The sequence below is a fragment of the Protopterus annectens genome, chromosome 2.part1 (assembly GCF_019279795.1).
Source record: "Protopterus annectens isolate FY-2018-M chromosome 2.part1, PAN1.0, whole genome shotgun sequence".
Taxonomy (NCBI): domain Eukaryota; kingdom Metazoa; phylum Chordata; order Ceratodontiformes; family Protopteridae; genus Protopterus; species Protopterus annectens.
In genome coordinates, this window is record NC_056729.1 from 1,795,677,422 (window position 1) to 1,795,687,986 (window position 10,565).

Here is a 10,565-nt window from a genome sequence, read left to right on the forward strand (position 1 = left end):
GAGTGTTTACACCTAGCAGATTGGTAATTGTGGTTTGAGTTCTTCAGTTTCCACTCGTACTTATATGACCAGAATGTAGCTGAAAGCAAGCTTAACTTCACTGCTTTCTTGACTGAACATAATTTAATAATAATTAGGTGCAACCCTAGATTGGATTCTAGTAACAGATCCCCATAAGTATTCCAACTCCAGCACTCTCCCAAACACCCTAAGTGGCCACTTACTAGCTTATACCTATAGGCCCCCCCCCCCCCCCAGGAGCTTATGCCTCATACCTATAAAACATCAATAAATTTAACTAAATTCAATCCACAACTGTTTAACAACATCCTAAAAGCCATAAACTGGTCCGCATTAAAAAGATTACCAGTGGAGGATGCTGTTGGTCTCTTCAACAAAGTCTTAGACACCCTTTACAGTTTAGCGCTAACAAAAGGCAGAAAACAGATATTACTAACCATATACTGAGCCTGGAAAGAATGGCACAGAAGAAATCAACTAACTTAAATATAAGCAGTTACGAAATAAGGCAAAAAAAAAATAGTCATTACTGACAAAAAAATATATTTTTCTCAACAAATATCCAGCCAAACCAACAACCCCCAAAAATTCTGGAAAACTATCTCTACACTCCTAAGTCCTGGAACCTCATAAAACCCACCCCCAGCCCCAGACAATGAGCCATCTCAAGTAGAAGACATGCTCATCTTTCACTTCATTGATAGTACACTTAAACTTAACTCTTCTTCACCTAATACCACCTCCTGCCCTAGGGAAAATCTAATCCTAGTAGACTCATTTAATAGGAGCTCTAACTCACATACTCCCCTTCTCACCATAACCTCTACAGCTAGCCTTAAACCTTCTACTTTCTCTCTATGACCTCACTAATATGCAAGCTTCTCTTCGAGATAGAATCTTGCTCCGTATCATCAGAATATTTAAAACTTGCTGATGATGCAATAGCCTACCCCTCTCAGCATTCTGATTAATAGATCCATCACTGAATCTGATGTCCTGAAACTCTGGAAAAATTCTATCATAATCCCCTTACACAAGGATGGAAAAACTAACAAATTAACAAATTACTGACCCATCTCTATCCTCTCCTCTTTAACTAAACTTCTGGAAAAGTGCATACATAGGCAACTAATAAATTATCTTTCTGAAAATAATCTCCTCACACCTACCCAACATGATTTTTGACCAGCACATAGTACTACCACTGCACTACTGTCCTTCACAGAAACTGTGAGTAAAGCCATGGACACTGGCCAACTAACTTTAGTAATCATACTAGACTAGTTGAAGGTCTTTCATACAGTGGCACATCATAAACTACTACAACAACTAGGTACAATAGGATGTTCGCAACTAACCCAAAAATTGTTCTCCAACTATTTAACCAGTAGACAGCAATAACAGCTTAATTGAACAGGAGTTCATAGGTTCATAGGTTCATAGGTTCATACTAGGCTATCTGCCCAAGGGCATTTATAAGCCTAGCCCATAGTTATGTGGCTTTCGCCACCCCTTTAGTTTGAATAAAAACTATGCCTATCATTTTTCTGTGCCTCTGTCAAGCAGTGACACTGAAGTAATCCCTGGGGTATATCTGCGATCTCCCATCCATTGGTCAAGATTCCTCTTGAACAAGGCCAGCGAGGTGCTCTGCCTCACATGTACCGGGATTTTGTTCCACAGCATAGGGAGTCTCTGGGTGATGAATCTGTCCCTCCAGCACGTTCTATTTATAACCGTGTCAAGGTTTAAGTCTCCCGCCCTTGTGGTTCTGAGGGATCTAGATTTAGGTTTAAGTCTCCCGCCCTTGTGGTTCTGAGGGATCTAGATTTTTTGAGGTGAAGCATATTCATCAAATCTGGGTTTGACATGGCCTTATATGTCAGGCACAGGTCACCTCTGAGCAAGCGGTATGAGACTGAATAAAGCTGGAGTTCTTTCAGTCGGGCAGCATAAGACATATTTTTGAGACCCTTTATCCTTTTGGTGAGGAACTTTTGGGGCCTTTCAAGCTGCATCACACAAGAATTCATTCTCAGACCCTTGCTGTTCATTATTTTCATAAATAACCATCGTACTGCCTTCCTTCAAAGTACACTCATCCAGTGTGCCGATGACTCCACTATTATCTCCACCTCCAACAATTTTAAACACTCCAAAAAATGACCCAAGAAGCCTTAACCTCTATTGAAGCCTGGTTAAATGATGCACAATTGTTACTCAAACCTTGTTCTCCCTTAAACCACATTCTCAGAATTTCAAAATATACTCACAAAACAACGCAGAAATTAAAATCATAACACAGGCAAAGCTACCGGACATCACTATAGATAATAAACTTACCTTTGAACATCATATACTTAGTACAATTAAAAAAAAAACTAATTTCAAACTTGCTAAACTCTATAAGCACAAACAGTTCATGGATAACCCCACCAAAAAAACAGTGGCCAATTCCTTCCTGCTGGCCTCCCTCCTATATGGTGCTCCCATATGCACCAATCTTCATATGTCCCTAAAGAACAAGCTTCAATCATGCTATCACAAAATAGCCAAATTTGCTACTAGCACACCTCACCGCATGCACCACTGTCATGCCCTTAAAGAACTAGACTGGCTAGAATCCCCCCATTACCTCAGCTTTGTACAGCTATCTACTTCTTACAAACTAATTTACAAACCAGATAGCTGCCCTGCCTTAAAACCTGTCTTACAGTCCTACATCCCAAAACGAAACCTCTGCTCTACAAATAAACAACTTTTAAATGTATACACACCCAACAAAAGAGATAGACGTAGCCTATATTCCTATGCCATCACAAGACTCTGGAATGCCTTACCGCCACATATCAGTTCCCCAGATTCCTTTAAGACTTATAAACTTTCACTGAAAAGTCATTTCCTCAACACTCCTGTTTGCCCTTGCTCCTTATCTAAAGAATACCACATTTAATTTATCTCCCTTGTCTTCCTGTTACCTGTGACATCACAAGGCTCTTTATGCTTATCCTCCAAACGTCAGTATCTCAGATTCCTTCAAGACTTATAAAACTTACACTAAAAATATAATTTTCTCAACACTCGTATTAGCCCTTGTTCCTTAACTGAAGACTACCATATTGAATCTGTCTCCCTTGTCGTCTCTTGCCCCCCCCCCTTTACTGCCTTTATTTAACCCCTCATTGTTGCCTTTTTCCCTTTCTACTTCCTGGGAATTTGAATCCTTTTACTTCTCCTTAATTCTTTCTAAACGCATCTGTGACACCTGCTTCGCTTGACAAAACTCCTGTTCCTCATACGTTGTCTATCTCGTTAACTTCCCTACCAAATCACTCCTTAATATTCTCTGATATTCCACACTTATCTCCTTTTCATCAGATCGTCTCTCTAATAATTCCTAACTTACATAACAATTCTCTACCCAATCTTATTATGTTCCTTACTTCTTCTACCATCGCTTAACTTCCACTGCTATGCATACAAAGCACGACTTCTATTTACTTATGTTCAGACAGTGCTGTACATCACTAAACTAGACTTACAGAACTATCTAGAATTGCTGCAGTTCCGATCTATCCACACTTCAAATTGTATTATGTTAAGAAACATGAATACTTATGTACAACTGTAGTTAGCTGTTAATGTCTGTACCTATGTATTGTTTAGTTTAACTGAAAAAAAATGTTTCTATGCTCTGTATCTGTTTAGGAGCTTTTTTCCCCCGGCCTCCACTGAAAATGGGTTCCAGACCCAGTCGGACTTTTCCTGTAATCAGATGTCAATAAATAAATGTAAATAAATAAATAAAGTTAACTCTTGGTCACTTACCTCTCAACCACTTAAAGAAATCTGAGCAAAGACAGAAATAATGAGGGGCTAAAGGCCAAAAAACGGGCATTTTTTTAAATATTGCTGTTACAACAGGTTTTGCATTGGCATGCATTTTCTGAAGGTATGAAGTATGCAACTCAAAAATCTGTCATTATTTTCTGACTCCATTCCTCAAGGATTTGCTGATGGTTTGCTACAATTTTACTAGAAACAGAACAAAAATATGAAGCAAACTCTGGACATTCTGCGAAAATCTGTACAGTTGAGAGGTATGCTTGAACATGCCTTTAACTCCAGTTAGAGGAGCACCAGTATTATTTTGAATGATGATATCAAAATACTGTGTTCTGTTTAGGGAATATTTTGTTAACACTTATGCATGCCTATGAGAAGCCTTGATTAATTTTGCACTGTATAGTGTGCCAGCTTTTGCTTTGTTTTAGATGCCATTTAATACTATCTCCAAGGTCAAGCAACTTGAAGCAAAGAAGAAAGGAAATATTTTTACAGTTAATTTTTCACTGTATGTGTGACCTTGGGGGTAGTATATATTGAGATCAGGAGTCTGGGCCAGAATTGGGGTATGGGGGGGATGCAGCCCTCCAAGTAAATTTTTTGTGTGCTTTGCACAATGTATTAAATTGCACTGTTGTGCATTTGCATTTGCATTTTGTTGAGGTTTTAAAATTTCTTTTGTCCTCTTTTGAGTTCCAGCTTTTTGGGACTCATAGTTTCAATATAGATCCATGACATGTTTACCAAAAAGAAAAAAAGACTCAATAGAATTTCTTAGTCACTAATAGTGGCTGCTTCTGTGGAAATTTTAATCCATGCATTCAGTAAGGAGATCCAAGCTTCTTTGTAGAGTGTCACACTGCTTTCGAGGGTTTTTTTCTGTTTATGCTATCCCCGTCCCCAAACACACTTGTGCTGCCCAAGGGAGTGGCATACTATGGGCTGTCAGCATATCATCCACGCTTCCACACAGCACTTGGCCAAAGTCCTTTTTTTGAATATAGACAGCACTTAACCAGGGATATGATGTGGTGGTGAGCCCAAATTGATGCCCTTCACCCAGGATAGACATGGTCATTCTCCTTGCCTTGCCATCAAGCACCCAGCCGCAACTCGGACTTTGGTTACCTGGATTGTACACAAGGCTTAGCCTCTCTTCACCACCAGCAAGGCTATCACTTTATTTCTAATTTAGCATTTTATACTTTAGACTAGTGTATGCCACTAGCTCAGTCACTTTACTTCTGCTTTTCATGGTGAGGCCCGCATTTGCAATAGAGTAAGCCAAGCCAACTAGTCTCCTTTCCCGGCAAGTGCATAGGCCATCCAGGAGATATAATACCTCCATTTTGTCCTGACCATGCCCAGAAGCTTCATTCATTGGGGTGTGCGTCGTACAATTTACTGAAGCTACTCACTATACGTAACCATATATGATTCTGGCAACATCTTATTTTTCTGCTGTTGATCAGAAGGAGTAATTGCTGCACAGCTCTCTCTAGCACCAAGCTCTTTATTCTGTCAAAGTAATCCCACTGAAATGGTGGGACAAACCTAATTTTCACCACTAGTGTTGATATCTCATTTTTTTATTCACTACCTAAAACTCTTGACAGCAGGTGAGGATGTGTGCATAGGATTTCTTTCCCTTTACTAACATAGATGTAATTTGCTTGTTTTTTTTTTTTTTTTTTTTTTTTTTTTATTTGCCTGACCTTGATTTCTACAATGTGCTTAGTATTTGTTTGGTTCTTTGTTATGAGTTGTAGGCTCTTGTAGCCATTTTTTATTCCCTTGATGTGTTTATATTGTTCTTCCTCTGAGGTTGTATGGCATCCTGGTGAAAGCATAACTAGCATTTTCTTTTATATTATTTCGTTTTTGGCAAGTTGCACTGACTCTAGACAGAAAATAATAAACTAGCAAGGCTGGAGGGTAAAGCCCCCAAAGCACCGATTTTGATGTTAACATTTTTTTTTCAAACAAACTGTCTCTGCAGTCAGTGTTAGTACAACCCTCACTGCACTTAGTTTTGACTAGTAGTTCATGAACAGATGTGTTTTGGGGATAGGAGAATTGAGGGGAGGTAGAAGAGTCAGATCACAAACTGATTGGTAGATGAAGAACTTTGCCCATTAACTCACTTCTTCATTATGATTTGGGTCAGCACCCATAGGACTGTAGCCACTGCCCCGGTTCTTTTCGCAGTCTCACACAGTCCCTTACTATCATTCATGCACACATTACCAGTGTACATAAATATTTCCACTCAAGGACAGCTGCTCTTCCACCAGCTACCAGTTTAGTCAGACATGGCCAAATCATGGCCTGTGTACTTTTAAAAATTCACTCAAGAAGATGGGAGGTTGGTGTAATGGTTAAGGTGTTTACCTTACAGACCCAAGGTGCAGGGTTTGATTCTCACATGGGGTAACTGGCTAGGCTTAAAATGGCTCATAAGGGCAGTTAGGCTAGTACTAATCTATGAACCTATGTGGATTGTTGGTAGGAGGTATTGCTGCTTACCTCAAAGGTGCAGAGTATAGCTGAGTGTATTTGCAGAAGAAGCATCACCCTGAAAAAAAAAAAACTCCCATTTTATAGAATGGACTTCTGAGACAGTTTTAAATGTATAGAGAGAGTGTGTGTGTGTGTGTGTGTGTGTGTGTGTGTGTGTGTGTGTGTGTGTGTATATACACACACACACACATATATATATATATATATATATATATATATATATTTATATATTTTTTTTTTTTTTTTTTTTTTTTTTTTTTTTTTTTAGTCAGAAGTCCATTTGGTGGTATGCTCAGTTATGTGTCTAAGTCCATTTTCCCCCACCCCACCTGGTGAACATTTTTTTTCTTTTCATGACTTCAGATTTGTTCACTGGCTTTAATCCCATTGGCTGCACACTCAGCAGCATATTGGTTGAAGGTTTGTGGGAGGTTAAAGTTAGATGTGACCTAAGGGACCACATCATTTGCAAACAACAGAGGTGTCACCTCTAGGTTCCCTAACCAGACATCCTCCCAACCTCAGTTGCTTTCTGATATTCTGTCAAGCAAAATCAGAAATAAGAGAGGAGACAAAACAAACACACAAACAAATTTAATTTGATGCCAAGAATACAGACACAACACTGACCATGTTCATACAGAGACCAGACACTGTGCATCAGTACTCCTGATATCCCATATTTCCACTGGAGGTCAGCCGTAACTTGCAGTTCTAAGCTTGTCCAGGGTTAAAAACAACTGTTGATTGGATTAGTAGGCTCCTGGCTCCATAATCCCTCCTTATAAAACAATGCAAAACTAAAGAGCTGGTGACTGTTCCCGTGTCTAGGTGGAATATGTGCTGCTTTCCAGATCTGACCAGGTATGAGATTCTGTTGACTAGAGTCTTTACTCAAAACACTGTGTCATAAACTGTTTCAATGAGAACAACACATGTAAAGCCCTTTATGTTGAAATAGATCCCCCAATTCCTGTCTTTCCACTGGTACCATAGTCTCAGTTTGCAGTTTAGAGGTACTGCTCCCCCGCTGAACATGTATGGTACTTTTTTAAAAAACCTGCAGCACTAATAGTGAATAAATGTTTTTGAGTATATCTCGTACTGACTGAAAGCATCAACATTCTTCAGGAGAAGAGAGCGTATGCTTATGCTGAGAATGGTATGTTAGGGTAGGAGGATTGGAACTATTTAAATTCCATCAGAAGGAAACATTGTAACAACTCTTCCAGAGCAGCACAGCTGCAGACTCGTGCAGAAACAATAGCTTCATTCTTACGGGTAATTTGATTAGTTTGCTTACGTTCGATGTAGTCACAACAATGGAGTAGTCTCTTGTCGATCAAATAAGCTTTGCTACCTAGCATTACACTGGTCTCAGCTGTGAGCAGTCACAGGCTTTGCTTTCTGTCTGGCCAGTATGACCCGACCACTTCATAAGAGAACACAGATGTTATCTTGTGTAACCCACACCATAAATGGAGAAATATTAACATTTTATGAGTTGTTTCAATTATTTTTTGTGGTTTTACCCTTACTCTAACTGACATTTTTATAAACAATACATTGTTACACTAGTCTCCTAGATATTTAATAGTCTTTACTGAATGCGTCTTGGTCACTAAGCAAGAGAAAATGCTGTACTAGATGATTGTAGTGGACTCCACAGTAACATGCTGACTGAAAACTCTCTTAAGTTTAAAGTGTAGCATCACAGTACAGTCTATTCTTGTTGTTACTGTTATTTTGACTTCCTTGATAAGGGAAAGCCTGCATTTACTGTGTGTTTCACTCATGGTATGTCTTGTTTTGCTTCCATTTTGTGAGACATGGTGCTATCTGGAACCTACTTCTGTGCCAGTTTACTTGGCACTTCTGTCCTGGATCATTACTGAATGGGGTCCCTTATAATAGTTTAGGCCATTCACTCAGTTAATGTATAAATAACTAAAATTAACTATAGTAAACAACATGTATTTACCCTACAGTTCTGGCTAAGCTTGCTCACTTGGTCGCATTCATAGCTGCACTGTTTTATGCAATTCAGTCCCTGGAAGTGTCAGGTATGTGTGGTGAAGATAAAATGCTGTTGCTGACTTGTTATCTTCTGTCTTGGAATGCGAAACACTGGAGAAGATTTCAGATCCACATCTGGCACGGACTGTAGATGTGAACTGTGTAACTCTGATATGCTTTTCATTTTAGCCTGCCTTCTCTCCCCGGCACTTATTGGTGGTACCAGGCAGTACCAAGGCATGGCCATAAAAATACTGAAAAAAATTATCAGGTAATGTTTACGCTACCCTTGCCCCGTCAAGTAATGCTTGACTTTTCAGATCCAAAGTCATATTCTTATTTTGTTAGTTATTTTGGAAGTAATCTGGTAATACTAGTATTTTATTTTATTTTATTTAATATGTTTGGACTCGTGTTTACTACTATGGTCCTTGATCTGGTCTTTATCCAAGATTTATATATTCAGATTCATTCTTAGCTTTAAAATTTAGCAAGTCAGTGTGTGCGTCATTGAATGAAACGTTATGCACAGTTATAAAGTTGCAATTCAGTTGTAAAGTTATGTACAGTTGCATAATACTGTGCATTCACCTTTGAAGAAGATATTCTGTTTTATTAAGAATGGAAACCCTTTGGCATAATGGTTTCTTTTCAGCGTGGCCTGGGAGTACTGTCCAGTTAAATGATTGCTCAGATTAGCTCATTAGACAAATGGAGATAGAAGGAATTGAAACCTGGACTACAGGATAAAGTTTGATACCAGGTCTTAGGTCTTAACCTTAATCTTCTGTGTTAAACTGCCAGCTGCATGTAAACATGATTTATGCTGTAGTGATTTCTTGACAAGAAAGCATAGCTCTTTCTGTTCTTCTAATATTCTGAATGGTTGCTTTACCAGTGCTGTTAAAGTGAAGCATCTGTCTCATCCTGCCTTTCTCCATACTGGCTGTATGTGCTGGCTCTGTCTCATCCTGCCATTCTCCATACTGGCTGTATGTGCTGGCTCTGTCTCATCCCGCCTTTCTCCATACTGGCTGTATGTGCTGGCTCTGTCTCATCCTGCCTTTCTCCATACTGGCTGTATGTGCTGGCTCTGTCTCATCCTGCCTTTCTCCATACTGGCTGTATGTGCTGGCTCTGTCTCATCCCGCCTTTCTCCATACTGGCTGTATGTGCTGGCTCTGTGTCATCCCGCCTTTCTCCATACTGGCTGTATGTGCTGGCTCTGTCTCATCCTGCCTTTCTCCATACTGGCTGTATGTGCTGGCTCTGTCTCATCCCGCCTTTCTCCATACTGGCTGTATGTGCTGGCTCTGTCTCATCCCGCCTTTCTCCATACTGGCTGTATGTGCTGGCTCTGTCTCATCCTGCCTTTCTCCATACTGGCTGTATGTGCTGGCTCTGTCTCATCATGCCTTTCGCCATACTGGCTGTATGTGCTGGTTCTGTCTCATCCTACCATTCTCCATACTGGCTGTATGTGCTGGCTCTGTCTCATCCTGCCATTCTCCATACTGGCTGTATGTGCTGGCTCTGTCTCATCCTGCCTTTCTCCATACTGGCTGTATGTGCTGGCTCTGTCTCATCCTGCCTTTCTCCATATTGGCTGTATGTGCTGGCTCTGTCTCATCCTGCCATTCTCCATACTGGCTGTATGTGCTGGCTCTGTCTCATCCTGCCTTTCTCCATACTGGCTGTATGTGCTGGTTCTGTCTCATCCTGCCTTTCTCCATACTGGCTGTATGTGCTGGCTCTGTCTCATCCTGCCATTCTCCATATTGGCTGTATGTGCTGGCTCTGTCTCATCCTGCCATTCTCCATACTGGCTGTATGTGCTGGCTCTGTCTCATCCTGCCTTTCTCCATACTGGCTGTATGTGCTGGCTCTGTCTCATCCTGCCTTTCTCCATACTGGCTGTATGTGCTGGCTCTGTCTCATCCTGCCTTTCTCCATACTGGCTGTATGTGCTGGTTCTGTCTCATCCTGCCTTTCTCCATACTGGCTGTATGTGCTGGCTCTGTCTCATCCTGCCTTTCTCCATACTGGCTGTATGTGCCGGCTCTGTCTCATCCTGCCTTTCTCCATACTGGCTGTATGTGCTGGCTCTGTCTCATCCTGCCTTTCTCCATACTGGCTGTGTGTGCTGGCTCTGTCTCATCCTG

General features: G+C 40.5%; 1 protein-coding gene across 10 annotated transcripts in view; it reads left to right on the forward strand.

Annotated features, from left to right (window-relative positions):
• HSPG2 (heparan sulfate proteoglycan 2) overlaps positions 1 to 10,565 on the forward strand; it is a 2,126,006-nt gene that overhangs the window by 261,221 nt on the left and 1,854,220 nt on the right. The gene's annotated exons all lie outside the window — the stretch shown is intronic.